General features: G+C 47.1%; 1 pseudogene; it reads left to right on the top strand.

Annotated features, from left to right (window-relative positions):
- Positions 1-236: 236 nt before the first annotated feature.
- LOC141955379 (poly(A) polymerase gamma-like) lies at positions 237-8,896 on the top strand (annotated as a pseudogene).
- Positions 8,897-17,157: the final 8,261 nt, after the last annotated feature.

Raw genomic sequence — 17,157 nt, 5'->3', positions numbered from 1 at the left:
TGAGTGAGGATCATAAAGTGTTAAAAGCCATAATGAACTCCTGCAAATATAAAAAGCATGACCAGAGGTTTAAAAAAAATCTCTCAAGAAATCTGCTTGAAAACTTTTTTCTTTTTTGGCTTTACCACCACAACTTCTTACAGAAGCATCTGATTTTCAAAGACTTTGAAATGTTAGCACAAGTACTGTCACGCAAATATTCAACAAATAAATAGTAATTTTTATATTTCCACACTATGACGGTGTTTTATTCGGTTAGGTAAGTCTGTCCTGCTGAAAGTACCTTTGTGTCTGAACAGCAAATGTTGGCTTTGTTAGCTTGTTGAAACTTCAGGACAAAAGTTCAGTTTGTGTTTCTTCAAAGTATCTTGCAAGAGAAAAACATTTTTTTTTAAACAAAAGCACTACAGACCCAGAAAAGTACAGAAGCGATGTACGTGCCAATCTCAGAGAAAGGCTCTGGTATGACAAGACATCAAGGCAGTCGGGAAGCAAGCTTTTTTCCAAAGACACCTTCAACTTTACAGAAGCATTATGGTTTTACCTTAAACCTTCTGCAGGCTGGGATGTCAGCAGGGCACTGTCATCTAAACGCCACGGTGCGGAGAAGCCCAGGGTCTTTCGGTGGCGTTAGAGCCCGGCTTGTGACGGACTCTGTCGGCCCACGATCCCCACGGCAGTGAGCTGCGGCGAGTGCTCAAACCCCGCCGCCATTAACCGCCTGTGCGAAGGGCTCCCGGTACCCGCCGGAGTCACAGAATCACCCAGGCTGGAAGGGACCTTGAAGATCTCCCAGTCCCACCGTTAGTCCGGCGACGCCTGTCCGGCTCCTCGGGACCACCCCGGTGAGGAGGAGCTGACCGGAGGGTGACGGCTCTCTCCTCTCGCCCCGCTCGGAGCGGAGGGCGGCCCGGGCCCGGGAGCGTCCCCCGGCGGGAGCCAGGACAGGGCTGCTGGCGGGGCCCTTCGGCGGGCTCGGCCCGGCCCCGCTGCAAAGGCTCCCCCAGCGCCGGGCTCCCCGCGCCGAGGGCCCGGCGGGGCAGCGGCCGCCCCAGGAGAGTTTCCCGCGGCTCCTGCTCCGGCGAGCGCCGCCTGCCAGTGCCGCTGGCGGGGAGCGGGGTCGGACGATCCCGCCGCCGGCAGCCGCGGGTCCGCGCCCCGGAGGAGAGGCGCGGGCGGCGGCGCGTCCGCCCGAGGGGCTTTTCCCGCGCAGCCCCGGCGGGGCCGGGCGGGGCCCCGGGCGGACCCTGCCCCCGCCGCGGAAAGCTCCTCTCCAGAGGTGCCCGGCCTCGGCCAGGGGCAGGCGGGGCGCGGCTGGGGGCTCTGGGCTCGGCCCCGGGTGTGCGGCCCGGGGCCCGGAGCGGTTCTGGGTGCGGGCTCCGCGCGGTGGGGACCCGGCCCCCTCCCGGCGGCGGGGCTGGCTGCGGGCTGCCCCGGCGGGGCTCTGCGCTGGGGTCGGGGTACGTGTCCGGCCCGAACGGGGGAATGCGGCGCGCCCTGAGTGTTCTGATCGGGTTACTGTGCCAGGGAGAATTCTGTCATTCCTCTCAAAACCCCCGCTTTTTTCCCTGAGGAGGCTGACAGTTGGATGCTGAAAAGGCTTCTACAAGTACCTGACCTGCGGGGCCGGTTTTGCGGGGCTGCCTGAGCAAAGGGAAGTGCGTGCCCTTCCCCTTTCCCCTTCCAGCCGGTGTATCCTGAACCTGCGGCAGTGAACCGAGGGGCGGACACGCAAATGTCCTTCCCAAGCGCCCGGAGCGGTGACACCGAGGAGCACTCTGTGGTCGGTAGGGGTAGGTCAGGCTGCGTTTGATTCCGTGTGCTTGTTTCTCACTGCCCTGGAGTCGCTCAGGGAAGAGCTGGTGACTGTGTGTGCAGTGCTACTCGTTTGTGGACCTTGACGCTTGGGCTAGTGCATATTTTGTCTTGAATAACGTTTTTTCAGCGGCAGTGTAGTTGCCGTCTCGCAGTTCCTGTCTCCTCGGTGAATTCAGCTCCAGGCTCCTTGTTTTCACAGTGCCTGAGTCAATCCCGGTGTTTCTCTATCCTGCTGCATTAATTTCCATAGTCACTCTCTTTGGGTGGAAGAGTCAGGACGGTTCTACTGTAAAAATGTGCAGATGGGGTCAGAGTTGGGCTTTGCTGAGGTTTGCACAGAAAAGGGGTTGTATTGCACTTCCTCTTAGCTCATTTGTACGGTTGAAGCATAATTCTTCATCGCAGCTGAAGCAGGAGATTGCTTTGAATGTTTCTGATGCCAGCAGATCTTTGATCAACAAACCAAGAATCAGCAGCTTGTATCGATGTTAAAACCCGTCACAGGTGTGTTGGGTCTGGGGTGGGGGGGTCGGTAGCAGGGAAGGGGTTCCTGTGAGTGACTCTCTATCAGGGAGTGTAGTGAGAGGATGAGGGGTGAGAGTTTTAACCCGAAAGAGAGCAGGTTTAGGTTAAATTTAAGAAATAAATTCTTCCCTGTGAGGGTGGTGAGGCCCTGGCACAGGTTGCCCAGAGCAGCTGTGGCTGCCCCCTCCCTGGCGCAGGGTTCAAGGCCAGGTTGGACGGGGCTTTGGGCAGCCTGGGCTAGTGGAAGGTGTCTCTGCCTGGGGCAGGGGGCTGGGACTGGATGGGCTTTAAGGTCCATTCCAGGTTGAACCATTCTATGATTCTGTGACTGACCCATCTAATATTTGAGGCTGGCTGGCTGTGAAGTAGAAAAAGAGCCAGTTGAATAAAGGCATCATTAATCCCTTTAGCCTTAGGGTCTGGATGTAGAATCTGACAACTGTGATGTGCGTCTTCCCCCTTTGGCTCCTGGTGTTTCTGTAGAGAGCCTTGATCCGTTCAGTACAGTGCTTCCCTCCTGACCCGCTCCTTTCTCTCTCCTGGTTTCAGCTGGTGATGCAAAGCAGGGTTTTCTTCTCCGTTTTTCCCTTTCTAAAGCAAGGGTTCTGTGGTGTAAAAAAAACGTGCATGCTGCCTTTAATTTAATGTTGTCCTGTCATGTCAGTCCTGTGCTGCTTCTGACTGCAAAGAAGTCTAAACACGCAGGGCAAGCAGAGGGTTGGAGGCACAAATTATGCCTTGCTGTAACTGGAGTTCCAGGGGCTCCAAACCCAGGTGCCTGGTGTCCTGCTCAGCCTAAGTGGGCAGTGAGCTAGCTAAGCCAGGTTAGAGCACCCTCTGCATACGGGGCTTAATTCATGCTGCTTCGTATGCTGACGTACCTCTCCTGGGTTTAGATCAAACAGGTGTATGTACAGCTAAGCCTCTGAATGATAAAAGTTGAACACTGTGTTAAATGCATGAGGCTCTCCTAGCAAAATTAGGTGCAGACTGGTTGATATTTTCACTCATACTCTTCCATAAACAAAAACAAGGCAATGCTGAACTTACTGCATGAGCTCTTTAACAGACCACTTGGTTCTATGTCCTTCCTCTACAGTTAACTGCAATGCCCTTCCAGAATCAGAAGCACAGCAAATACATTTAACTAAAAGAAGCCAGTGTTAAATGGTCTTATTTAATGTTAGCAGGCAGCTGATGGGAATATCCTTAAATCAAATCTGATACAAAACTGAAATGTGTCCAAAACTTCTGCTGTGTCTAGTGTCACCCTTAATGGATTTCAAACCTCTTCATTTCCTGGTGATCAGTTCTAACTGTCTAGAGCAATGCAAATAAGTTGGTAGCAACTTAGATCTTTTCTTACATCCACAGATATTTTTGAAAAAGTAGTTGTGACTTCTAAGTTAGGTCAAGTGATTCGCAGAAAAAAAGACTCTACAACTCGAACAGAGTTATACAGCAGGGATGTTTACTCCGGCGCCGGGGTGCAAGGGGATCTCTCCACAGAGCTTGCACACCCACGGCACATTTTACCAAAAACTGATAGAGTGTGGATATCCATATTCATTGGATTACATAACACACACATCCATATGCATGAGTGAGGCTGGGTTAGTTAGAAAGGCCGATGTCAACAGTGTATGTCATCTTTGCACCTGCACATTGCCTCCTGGTGGGCGTCTTTGGGTGGAAGGCTCGTAGTCTTTCTCACCTTGTTTTTTCCCTGGTGCATGCGCAGATTCCCTTGGCCAATTTCTGTTTTTCAGAAGGTTTATTCCTTCTATCTTATCCAAGAGAACCAATAGAACTTCTACCGTTTGTATATGGCTATCTTTACTCCTTACTAAGATTCCAACTAGTTAGAGCCACCTGTTCCTCAAGGCCAAAAGTATAATATTTTGCTGGACATTGTAGCCCTTGGTAGATTTTCACAGTGAACTGCTTTGTTTTGATGAACACAGCAGTCCTTGGTAAAATTCCACAGAACAGTCTGGGCAAGCAGGATTCTTAGCAATATTTTAAAAATACTAAAAGTAATACTACAGCTTGCTATAAGTAAGTAAATAAGTTGCTAAGCGGTTTTCTAGAAGTAAATACATCTCAAAACAAGTAATCTTTTCTCTGTATCACAAGTTGTCTAAAGATCATAAACAGGACAATTTTTTTCTCATTTATATTAATGCTGGAACAGATGTTGATTTGGAAACCTGTAAACTGAAGGATGTTTTCCACTAAGATTGGGTTGTTTGTTTTTGTTTTTTTTTCTTCTGTGAAGTCTTCAGTATTTTATTTTTTTCCCACAGTAATTCTAAGGTGCAGAAGCAGCCTCAGAGGCACTATGGAATTACTTCTCCGATTAGCTTGGCTCCTCCTAAGGAGAGAAACTGCATCCACATTCAGAAGCTGGTTGAAGCAATGAAGCCATCTGGTGTATTGAAAGGTGGAGAAGAACTGAATCACAGGTGTAACAAGGCTGTCACATTTCTTAACCTCTTGGGGTTTTAGGGCAAGCTTAACATGAGTTTTCTTTACAAGCTGGTGGTTCTTGGTAAAGTGAATAATTTAGTCAATGAATGGATTTCAGAAACTTGGTGAGAGCAAGGTAAGGGTTTCTTTTTATGTTCTTATCAAACAGCTGAAGCCTTTTTATTTCTTTCAAATGCAATACTACTAGGATTGATATTGAAGTCCAACTTCTTAAGTATTGAGTGGGGCTCTAGTAACTGCCATTGAAATAGGGTATAAAAGATACTTCAAGATGTTGAAATCTTCGGGGCACTGGATAGATGTGTGAAGTGGCTCTATCCGCTGACTTGTAGCAATTAACAAAGCTGAAAGAGCGTATTGTGGGGTGAGACAGATGGTCAGTGGCACTAATCTTGCCCCAAACAGCCTGCAGCACCCAGTCTAGTTTGAAGTGATTACCCTAGATTTGCCCTTTGTATAGCTCTTTGATTGTGTTAATTTATGTGTGTCTGCTGTGGGGAAGACTAATAATGGGTCTTAATTTCTGTGAATTAATGAAAGGACTGCTACGTTACTCTTTTTTTTTTTTTTTTTGAGTTGCAAGCACTCATTTCAGAAACAGTAGCAGTCTATTAGACTAACAGTTCAGCAGGGAGTGAGAATACATTGTTTATGGAGGCGGTTGTAGTCTTTTAAATAACTTGTATGCTGCCTGAACTTGCACATAGATCAATGTGTATCTTACCTTCGAAAGTAAACTCTCTCTCTTCTACCCACAGAGTCTCCCCCATTCAGCAGTAGCAAAAGTTGGCGGCAAAATATTTACATTTGGATCTTACTGGCTCAGAGTACACACTAAAGGTGGAACTTTCGTTGTCTGGTGATAGTTCTGTGAGAAACTATAGACTAAAGTATTGTTTATTAAAATTCATGTTAAGCACAATGTAAAGGTTAGGCAACAAAAGATATGAAATCGTTTATGCAAACGGCTACCAGACAATGCTTGTGTGAGATAAGATAACCGCAATTGCTTACGCAAACTAAACCAGATATCGCTTATGCAAGCATAACAGATGCTGCTTGTGCAAACTAAAGATAACTGTAAGATGTTCTGAGAAACTGACAGAAGTAAAACGAACAACTCCATACGAAGACATATGAGGAAGACTTCTTACTTCGGCCTCTACGACCACCAGAAGGCAGAAAACGACCCCCTAACAACAACTGAAGCATGCGCAGAGTACCTCCACTACTTCATGAACACGGAAGTGAAGATGTATAAAAAGGGACTGTTTAAACTGCCCAGTACGGCAGTTGGTGGAGCGCAGACTCCCCTGTCGTCCAGCGCTGTCTTTGCTCATATTCTATTTGCTATAATTAATAAAATTTTAATTGAATTATGATCCATTGTGGTCTTAATTTATAACAGTTCTAATGTTTGAAAGTGACCTCCAGCAATAACAGAAGAAATGGAATCTCTTTGCAGGTGCTGACAAAGATGCTGTTTCTGTTGCTCCTAGGCATGTAGAAAGATCAGATTCTTTTCAGTCATTCTTTGAAAAACTAAAACATCGGGAGGAAATAAAAAAATCTTAAAGAGCGACTGAGCTCTCTCATTGACAATTGTGCAACTTCTACAAAAAGAATATTCATGTTAAAGCCTCATATTGGTAGTGGATGTCTTACAAGCCAAAATTTAGAAGCCGTTGTTTCTGAGCACCTTCTAAAATAGTGTTTCCTGCAGCTTGAGAAGTCAAGCTTTTGGTTCCTTTCCCCAGTGACTGTACGTCACATAAGGATCTTTGTGGTACACTTCTTCCCTGCCCATGGTTTGAGAATGAGTCAACTGTATCAGAAAGCAAGGTTGTCCCTAGGAGCCTTGCTTTAATCTTAGGTCTAGTAAGGGGCAGGAAGAGGAAGGGGCAGCCTGAAAACTAAGGAAGCTGAAGGTGATGTGGAAAGGCTTCTGTCAGCGCCTTTGCCATGGTGTCCCCTCTGGATGTTCTTTAGAACCTCTAATTCCTTCTCCCCTGGTCACGTTCCTCTGGCCGCTCAGCCCAAGACGTTGCGGAAGGGCCGCACGCTGTCAGCTTGACATCGAGTGAGTAGGGGCTGCGCTGTGAACGTACAAACTGCTTTGTAAAATCACCCTCAGGTGCATCTGTTGCACACCTTGTGTGTGAAACTGAACTCCTGAGAAGTGTTTCTCTTAGCCTGGTCTTCCTTGTGCTGGCACTTTGAAAGACTTCATGTGCACAGCAAATGAGCCTTTGCTGAAATGACTTGTCACCTGAGAACAGGCTCTCAGCGGGCTGCGGCACAGTTCTGACAAGGGTCTGCAGCACTGAAAACTGTCCCATAAGGTACCTGACAGCACCTCAGGCACAGTAGAAAATCAAAATAAGGAAGGCTAGGGCATGCTGTCAAATGTGGACAGAACTTTTTAGATTTCTCTGGATGTTAACCAGCAGTAAGATAGCTACAGCAATCTCTTTTCTCCCTCACTGCCAAGGGAAGTACCTTACCAGCACTGGCACTGGTGGCTCGTTGTGCACTGCTGGTTCATTACAGCACAGGATCAGCCTCTGAATCTCTTGGCTAAGTCACTTTTTAAAGCCAGTATTAGACTGGCCATACTGCTTGCAGCTTACTAACATTTTTTTTGGTTCAGAAGCAGCTCAGTGTTGATACTGAGTAGTTTAGCAGTGTAAATTCTGTAGTTTATCACAGTTTAGGAAGAACATGAAAGTAGCAAAAAATGTTTTCTTACACAGTTATTTGTTCCTTTACAGCCAGTTGAAGATGCATATGTACCAGTTGTCAAGTTTGATGGTGTTGAGGTAAGTGTTTTGCTTTTTTTCTTTAAGTGCAAAATATTTCTTTTCTTCCTTTGGAATAGGATAACTTCTCCAGGGAGCTGTGACCATGCTATTTCACGAGGTTATTTGTACCTTAGAGTGTATTTAGGAAACCGTAATTGAACGGCCTGACCACAGCCTGTCCCAGGAGAAGACGCTGCAGTAAAATGGGAGCTTATAGGAAAATAAGCCCCCAGGAAGCCTGGCAGGCGTGGGACCATCCGGGACACCCCTTTCTAAACCTGCGATGTAGAGCAGGGTAGCTTGCTTGGACAGCACCTACCTCACAAGGACTGTGCAGAGTGGGAGCAAAGGCAGTGTCCTTGCTAACTCCTCCCAGCTCTGACAAGCTGGATTTCTACAGAGGGATGAGTGTGGTGTAGTTCACTGTGTGAATCATGTCAGCAGACTAAATGCTTTGCTGCAGATCAAAAATGAAGTGAAGTGACCGTGAGACAAGCAATCTGGAAAATGAAAAGTAAAATACTCATTTGACTCCTGCCTGGGTTTGTCAGCTGCAGGAATCCTTGTTTCTTGAACACATCTTGTACAGTGAATGGAGACCTGCGTGTTGTAGTACCTAAGCAAGTTACTGCTTGGTATCACTCTCATGAAGACACTTATTCTGTGCCCTTCTTCTGGCCTTTGTCTGGTGCAGACATTCACAGAATAACTTTCTTGCCTCAAGAAGCATATGCTTCAGGATCAAAAGGGCTTGCTGCATAGAGAAAATGCTCTCTCCTTTGCTGAAGTACAGCTGAGGTGATTGAACTTACGTCTTTATTCTGTGATTAATTTTAAGTTCCCTTTTAATGGAAATTCTAAGTTTAGAGTAGTCTTCAGTTTAAAAAAACCCCTTCTTTTACCTAGCTTAAAAAGAAAGGGGGGATACAATGAAGGTTTTGTAAATAAAATATGGGACTTCTAGCAATTTTCTTGAGGTTTTTTGGCAAATAAATCTCTTGGGAGATGTATCTGTAGTCGTATAGTTCTAAATAGAAATGTTAACCACTCTTTTTTAGACTTGACTAACTGTTCCCCACTAGCGTGCTGTTCACAAAGAGAGCAGCATTCTAACTCACGGTTGACACTTTTTTTCCTCTTAAGATTGATCTGGTGCTTGCAAGACCGTCTGTGCAAACTGTTTCTGATTAATCTTGATCTCGGAGATGACTGCCATCTGGGAAGCCTAGATATGAGATGTGTACAGACCTTAAATGGTGAACGTATTTACACATCTTTAAAAAGAAAGTGTTACTGAAATTGGTCTAGAATGCACATTCCACATCTCAAGTTTCTGTACAAGGTGCATAAACTGATCTCCTGTGTACTTGAGATCTGAGGAGGTGGTGAGTGGTCAGATGTTTCAAGGAGTTGTCTGTTGAGATAGACCTGTATTTCATGTTTCCTTGATCAGCATTGTTCCAGCTTGCCACAGAAACTGCTTCAGATGAATAGGTAGAGCACTTGATAGAGAAGAATGTGTGATACTTCATAAAAAAACCCCAAAAGATATTTAAACTACCTGAAGCCTAACTTGTTCACTATTTAACAGTGACTGGTTTAATTGTTCCTGGCTGTTGAAAGAAACCTGGCTTCCAGAATCCTCTAGAAAGGCCTTATTAAAAATGGTTGGGGAGAGTCTATAAATAATGACAAAGCGGTGGAGGGCACCAGTTACCTGAAGGGATACTGAATGAGAGGTGTAGTCTGTAATTTTTAACGTAGTACAAAGTGAGTGATCCAAACTTGATTTCATAGATTTGAATGATAAATTGTAAGCTACTGATCCAGCATAGCATCAGACGGATCTGTACCCGTTACTAGGAACTTCTGTACTTAACTTTTTTCTTAGAGTTGCCAATGAAATGCTACATCTAGTGCCAAGTGAAGAGAACTTCTGGCTCATGCTCCGTGCAATTAAACGGTGGGCAAAAGGTGAGTAAGGTGATTGTTCATAATCTTTAAGCTTCTCAGAGGCACCTCACACTGAAAAAATACGACCGTTTGAAGTACTTCAGCTTTGGATAGCCATTTCAGTGACAGTTTTCAAACAAAAACCTGGGTTTTAGTTTAGATTCAGAGTCTGTCCACGGAGTAGAGTGGGTGTGGTTTTTAATGGGGGTAGAATGGGGAGAAGAGGGGAGTGCCTACAACACAAGGTGCTTTATTGCTTATCAGGAACCTGACGTCAGGTGATACAAAAGCCAAGTTAAGTATAAAAGCTTGATCCATAAGGAATAAGAAAGTACTGTTTGCGCATGTGGCTAGAGCAAGTGCTAGAAGCATGGTGGAATTTTTTTTCTTAAGGGAAGTTGGAGTGAAGCCGTAGCTGTAGCAGTGTAGGCAAATTTCAGAGTAGCAGTGTTTTGGGACGTGGTGTGGTAAGGATTCTTTTTCTCATCACTGTTAAGGACCAACAGTTTTGGCTTCGTTGCACTGCAGTAACAACTGACTTTGAGGCTGAAGTGTACTGAGTATTCTCTAGATTGTGAAGTTGGTGCTGCAGATTTGAAGGAATATCCTTGGGTATGGAAAGACTGCAGGCTAACGGCAGTGTATCCGCTCTAGGACATGGCATTTACTCCAACCTGCTGGGATTTCTTGGTGGGGTTTCCTGGACCATGCTGGTAGCAAGAATATGTCTGCTCTATCCAAATGCTTTGGCTTCTGCTCTTGTGAACAAGTTCTTGGTGTTTTTTTTTGGTTTTTTTTTGTTTTTTTTCAAAATCATAAGAGCTATTGTTTATTTTAATTTTCAAAAAGAAGTAACAGTTCTAGAGGTAGTTCTTCATATAAGATTTGTGTTGACAACATTCAGTCCTACCCTGAATTACATGGCAGAGTTTTAGATGGACAGTTGCTGGCTTTTCTAACATGGGGAATGGCCAAATCCTGTATTGCTGAAACAACCAAAAGACAGCAATCTTAGTTTACCACTATAGGACCCTAGGGCCTGTAAACATTGAATTCAGAAGCCTTAAACTTTTTTCCAACCTAAGTTGATGCTAAGCACCATTGTTTTAACATCCCAGGTGAACCCCCCAGACCGATCCCGTGTAATGTGGATCCTCGCCCCAGGCTCTCCACAGCAGAACTCTACACACAAGGGATCTGCATCAACACGAGCGGTAATGGTAGAAGAGTTCAAACATGGTAAAGTCCTTCCCATACTTGTTAACTGTTTACAAAGTATAATTCTTGCTATATGAAACCACATTACCTGAACTGGTACCTAAGCGCCATTCACAAGTGAAACAATCCTGTCAGTGTATCACCTTTTCCCACCAAAACACTTGATCAGCAATGGTTCGGTGTTTCAAAAAACAAAAAAGTGAAGAGGGAACACGTATCTTGAAAGGCAGTGCCTGCAGATTGGAAGAGATCTCCAGGCCCATCAAAAGATTACTGAGCTCCATAGTAAGCCATAAGGGGTTGGCTGGTTGCTTCCCCCTTTCTTTATTTCCCTTGGAAGGCTGTGGCAGAACCCAAATCTTCTAAGCATTAAAGAGTTTTCTTCCAGTTTGCAGCTTAAAGTTACTCAGGGCTAGGCAGTACACATTTTTTCTGGTGCTCACACCCTTCTAGCGTAGTAACTCTTCTCCCTCAGTGTTATTTCCCTCTTCTGCGTTTACAGGAGTCACCCCACTCTTCTCCCACTTGCTTTCCTGGCCCGAGCCAATCCCGCACTCCTGACGTCATCACGCATGACCACCTCCCACGTCCCAGCGATCCCCGCAGCTCTCCTCGCCAGTTCTCCCAGGGACAGTTCATCTTTCTGGGACGTGAAGGACCCGCAGGGCCACCACGTCAGACAAGCTGCACTCTTGTCAGGGGCATTCTCTCCTCTACAGTTCTTGAAAACGCTGTGCCTGACACACGGCAGTGCAGCTGTCTTATGCCCCCGTCACACAGTTGGCTCCCAGATGCTCTCTTGTGCTTCCCTTGAGCTCCCTGTAGGTCTTCTTCCCCCTCCTCAGTTTTGACCAGCCAAAGAACATCCAACTTATGACTCTCAAATTCTTCCCACTCTTCTAAATATCTTCTTGGGGGGTCTCAGCCTCTTGCCCTTCACATCAGTAGCTTATTGTAACAGGGGAAGGAGAGCACTGTTTTTCCCCAAGTAAGCAAATACTTCAGCTGTTTGTTTAAATATAAAAATTAAGAGGAAGGGAAAAAAATAACAGCTAATTGGAAAGTGAAAGTTTAATTTGGTGCTGAAACAGCTTGACTGCTTCTGCAGCTGTAGCAGGGGGCTAGCACTTAAACGTCTGATCAGGATAAAAGCAAAAATCTTTCCGCTACGGTTTCAAATTACAAAATAACCTCATCTAAGGGAAGGCAAACTGTATATATGGAAACATTGCTGTATGTTTCTGGTGCCTTCTCAGTACAATGTTTCTCTTATGGCACCAAGAACTTACTGGTATAAAAAGTTAAGAATTATAAGTGTTATTTTGAAGCAATTTACAGTTAAATCAGCAGCAGTGAGAAAATAGTCAAGAATTTGACTTGCAGAATGGGAGATGGTTTGTGACTTTCTCCACAGCTTTTAGTGTGAGTGAAGTTTACAGCTATCTCCCTATTTGGGGCTGCCCTACTTTGTTAGGATTGGTCTGGTTAGGAACTCAGCAGGCTGCCTTGTTCATCATTGCCATTTTTCAATCGGAGGAACGACAGACAGAAGGCCAGCAGGTACCAGTTTCAGCTGACTTTTGCCTGGGTGCAGAGTGAAACTTCTTTCTGAAAACAAAAGTTGTGTCTCTATCAGGATATCGGCTATTATAAGAAGTGTCTTTTTTCCACCCTTTGCTTCAGCAAAAAGCTTTTTGGCCCAGGTTTTCTCCTGATGCGGAAATGTGCAAGTACTGTGAATCTTGCACACTTGTAGAGGAAAGCTGTTGCCCACTGAGCTCTGTAGCCGTGAGGGTACATGCTGCGCTGGTCACGTTCCCCCGCAAAGGGTGGTTGTCTTTGCCTTGTGCGCTCACGTATCACGGGTGAGCCGTGTCATGAGACAAACAGGCTCAATAGCAGCGTCCCGGCTGGGTGAGCAGGGACACCGGCAGCGGGTCTGCTGGCCAGAAGCTGTCAGACCCCGGTGGTGACACCCGACTGGCCTCCGCCAGTGGTGACGCCTGGGGCAGGTGTCCCCACCCAGTGAAAACAGGGCTTCTTGGCTGCTCAGGGACAGCAGCTGCTGATTGCCTTTATTGTGGGGACTTCGCGGTAGTTGGGTGCTGGGGTTGTACAGTGCCGGCGTAACGGTTTTCCAGGGTTATCGCACACCAGTTTTAGGGAGAGCTAGTGTTACTGGGTGCTAGGGTGTCCTGGTTCAGGTGGGATAGGGTTAAGTTTCCCCAGCAGAGAGGGGGAAGGGATCTCCAGCCGGGTTATTCATACCATGCTGACCTCAGGTCCACGGCAGCTCGGGAACTTTTTCCTTTGTGGCTTTGGTCGCAGAAAAGCTATATCCTTGCGGTATTTCTCTGTATATCTTTTGTTTTCTGTTATTACTGTTTATTGTTGTTATCATTGCTACTGTTGTTGTTCAGATTGCTTATTACACCGTTGTATTAAATTTCTTCTTCTTTTAACCTGGGGTTTGTGCCCTACTTGTGTCCAAGGGTGGGGGAGGGACAACAGCCACGTGGCCTCCGGTCCCAGCAGGGCCTAAACCAACACAGAGGTTTATGGGGTTGTAGGCTTAGAGAGAGCTAGGGTTATGGGGTATTAGCGTTATGGGATGCCAGAGTGTAGGTGGGATAGCATTAAACTGTGTTATTTTTAGGGACAAAATCTAGGCTTTTTGGTCCTGGATTCCTCAGTTGTTTGGGGGTCTCTTGCCTTAGCTTACCACCCTAGTTCTGGGTGGTTTTTGGAGAGTCCTGTTGTAGATTATTTTCTTTTTAGGGTTTGGATAGGGGCCTCTGGTTTGTGCATGGTGTGTCTTCTAGTTGTTTTTTGGGTTTTTGTTCTCTTCTGGTGGTTTATTTTGCATCTTTTGTCTTGTAACCACCATTTCTGGTCTAATACACCTGTCCAGGTTGGTGGCCAGTGTCACTTCTGCTGTGGCCCAACTCCTTTCTGGTGAGCATTGGACTGTTTTAGATAGGTTCATGCAGAATGACTGCCAGATGATGAATGGTCGCTTCTGAGCTGTGGGAGGACTTCTGGCCCACAGGTAATGACTGTCGGAGAGCTGAGTGTACTTCTGAATTTGTGCAGACTTCCAAATAGATGGTCATTTCTCCTGCCTTGGGGAAGAGCCATGGGAAGACACCAGCCACACAGGAGGACAAGGGTCCTGTGTTGAGTGTTGTGGGACTTGAGACATGGCTGAAAAAATGGTAGAGGTTTGTTTGTGTTTTCTGTATGCTTTGGTTTTGAATGTCTGCTTGTGGCAGTGACTTCAGACTGTCCTTAACTCCTGTGTCAAAGCACAACCGTGTGCTTAGGGCGAGGTTCATCACCCATGACAGTGGATGTGAATCCATATTTCAAATAGACTTCTTGATCGTTTTGAATTGGGGGGCAAACTTCTGCCCAGATCTGTTCAGTCATCCTTGGTTTTGCCGCTTCATGTAACCGGTGAGGAGCTCATAGGAAGAGCAGGAGAAGGGTCGGTGCTGCCGTTTCCATGTTGGTCACTTGTGCTGCAGTTATCAGGGTTATCTTCCATCCGCGGTTTCTTCGCAAGAATCTCTTTTGTCCGTTTTGTGAAGGGTAGCGGACTTAATGGGAGACTTTTTGTTCCTCACTAGTGTCTCAGGGATTTACCTGTTGTTTTTTGTTTGATTTTTTTATTTGTTCTACTTCATTTAAAAAGCTTTTTGTAGCTCTTTAAGGATGGAAGCCCAAAGAAAGTCTTTAGGATTTCTACCCAGGAGCATCCAGAAAGGTCTGTCCGGGTACACTGCTGTCAGCCTTCAGTCTAGTGAAATGTCTGGTGGTGGTGAATGTTTAACAGTGCTGTAAGTCAAACACATTGTAAATAGACAAGCTTTGCCCTTGTTCCTGCTATGCCTGGGGGATGATTCTCAGCAGGTTGTAAATAGTGTGTTCTGCTGTGCTTTACCCGTTTAAAACAGTGTATCACCGAAAATAGTGCCTACACAGAGCAAGAACCACCAGCCGACCCTTGGGGAGCTTCAAAGCGATGGGTAAATGTAAATGGGCTAAAAAAATAGTCCCGTGGTAGCAGGTGTCACCTGCCACCTGGCTGAGGGCGCACTCGACGCCACTATCCATTCCATCGATATGAAACTGCATCAGTCCCAGTGTGGACCCTGGAGAGACAGCACTCCTTGCTGGTTTCCACTTGGGCATTGTTCTGCTGATTACGGATACCAATTCAACCCAGACACCAGGGTGAAAAGAGCAGGCGTATTTTACTGGCGATAACCAATGTAACAGTGTAATACAGAAAACACGCAGTGAGAAAAAGCAGAATAGTGCACTTAAAGCAGCAAACAGGAAAATACAGGGTAATGCATTAAATCATTACTACACGAGAGAGAGAATGGAGATTAAGAAAAACACATCACCCCTCGCACACGTTCCCATCCCCCAGCCCCGCAGTGGCTGGGCAGCCCCGGTCACAGCGAGGGTTGGCAGAGCCTGTCCCGGCAAGGGGGAAATCCTACGCGGTGCCTCCACCCGTAGCTGAGGCTGCCAGAGTCGCTGCAAACGGGCCCGGCCTTAGATACCAGAGATCGACAGGCCAGAACAGCTGGCACCTCTGTTCTGAGCGGGAAATTTCTGGTTTCATCCTCCTGTTGGATTCCACCCAAAGCCTGGCCAGGGCTCAGGGGGGAAACCAAGGGAGTTTTTACAAGGCCAGATACCTGGGTTCTCAGCCTTGCAGAAGGCTGAGAAAGGAAAATGGGAAACATTTTCCCCTCACTGCTGACTATATTTTGTCTAAGCCGCGTCTCTCACTAGCGAGTTTAGATACTGTGTTCATGACTACACACTAAGTTAGCAGCTTCGGCTTGGGGCCTGTTGTTCAGGCTTCAGTACTTCCATGCTTTATCACTTTTTACATCAGCATAAGTGCGTTGTTATAACTGAGTTCAACACCTACTAGCGCAATGGTTTCAGTTATAAAATGTACAGGATTCATCTATAGGTCAACTCTGGTTTGGGCTGGTAGTCCAAACCTTAGCACTTCACACTGAGACATTTGGGGTGGCACTGTGACATGGGGTGACACAGTGACATGGGGATGGCACTGTGACGTTGACATGGCACGGTGACATGGCTGCCATTGTGGCACGGGGAAGGTAGATTGAAATGGGGGTGGCATTGTGACGTAGGGCGGCTCTGTGACACGGGAGCGGCACTGTGACATGGGGGTGACTCTGTGACATGGGGGCAGCACTGTGACATAGGGGCGGCACGGTGACATTGTGGTGGCACGGTGACATGGGGGCAGCACTGTGACATTGGGATGGCACTGTGACATGGCAGTCGTATTATGACATGGTGGCCGCACTGTGACATAGGGACGGCAGTGTGAAATGGGGGAAGCACTGTCACGTGGGGGTAGTGCTTTGATATAATGGCGGCGTTCTGACATTTGTGTGGCGCTGTGACATGGGGGTGGCGCTGTGACAGGGGCGTGGCACTGTGACACGGGGGTGTCACTGTAATATGGCGGTGGCACAGTGACATTCTGGTCGCACTGTGATATGGGGTCTGTACTGTGTCATGGGGATGGCACTGTGTCATGGGGACAGGGCAGTCCCCATGTCACAGCACCACACCCATGTCACACTGCCCTCCCCATGTCACACTGCCCTCCCCATGTCACACTGCCCTCCCCATGTCACAGTGCCACCCCCACGCCAAAGTGCCATCCCAATTTCACAGTGCCACCCACATGTCACAATGCCAGCACCATGTCACAGTGCCGTCCCCATGTCATAGGGCCGTCCCCACTTCACAGTGCCACCCCTGTGTCACAGTGCCACCCCCATGGCACAGTGCCACCGCCGTATCATAGTGACGCCCCCATCCGACAGTGCCGACCCCATGAAACAGTGCTGACCAAATGTCACAATGACACCGACATGTCACTGTGCCACCGCCATGTCACAGTGACGCCCCCGTGTCACAGTGCTGTCCCCAATTCACAGTGCCGACCCAATGTCACAAAGCCATCGCCATGTCTCAATGCCACCGCCTTGTCACAGTGCCACCCCCAAGTCACACTGCCGTCCCCATGTCACAGTGCATGACCCCTGTGTCATGCTGACACCGCCATGTCCCAGTGCCGTCCCCATGTCACAGTGACACCCACATGTCACAGTTGCCACGAACATGTCACAGTGCCAAGCCGAAGTCAAAGTGCCACCCCCATGTCACAGTGCAGTCCCCCTGTCATAGTGCCACCACAATGTCACAGTGCCACTCCTATTTCACACTGCTACCCCCATTTCATAGTGACACCTCCATGTCACGATGTTGCCCCCATGTCACATTG

This window comes from Athene noctua, unplaced genomic scaffold (genome assembly GCF_965140245.1).
Source record: "Athene noctua unplaced genomic scaffold, bAthNoc1.hap1.1 HAP1_HAP1_scaffold_194, whole genome shotgun sequence".
In the NCBI taxonomy this organism is placed as follows: domain Eukaryota; kingdom Metazoa; phylum Chordata; class Aves; order Strigiformes; family Strigidae; genus Athene; species Athene noctua.
Note: the sequence above shows the minus strand (reverse complement) of the source record. Positions and strands in the feature narration are given on the sequence as shown.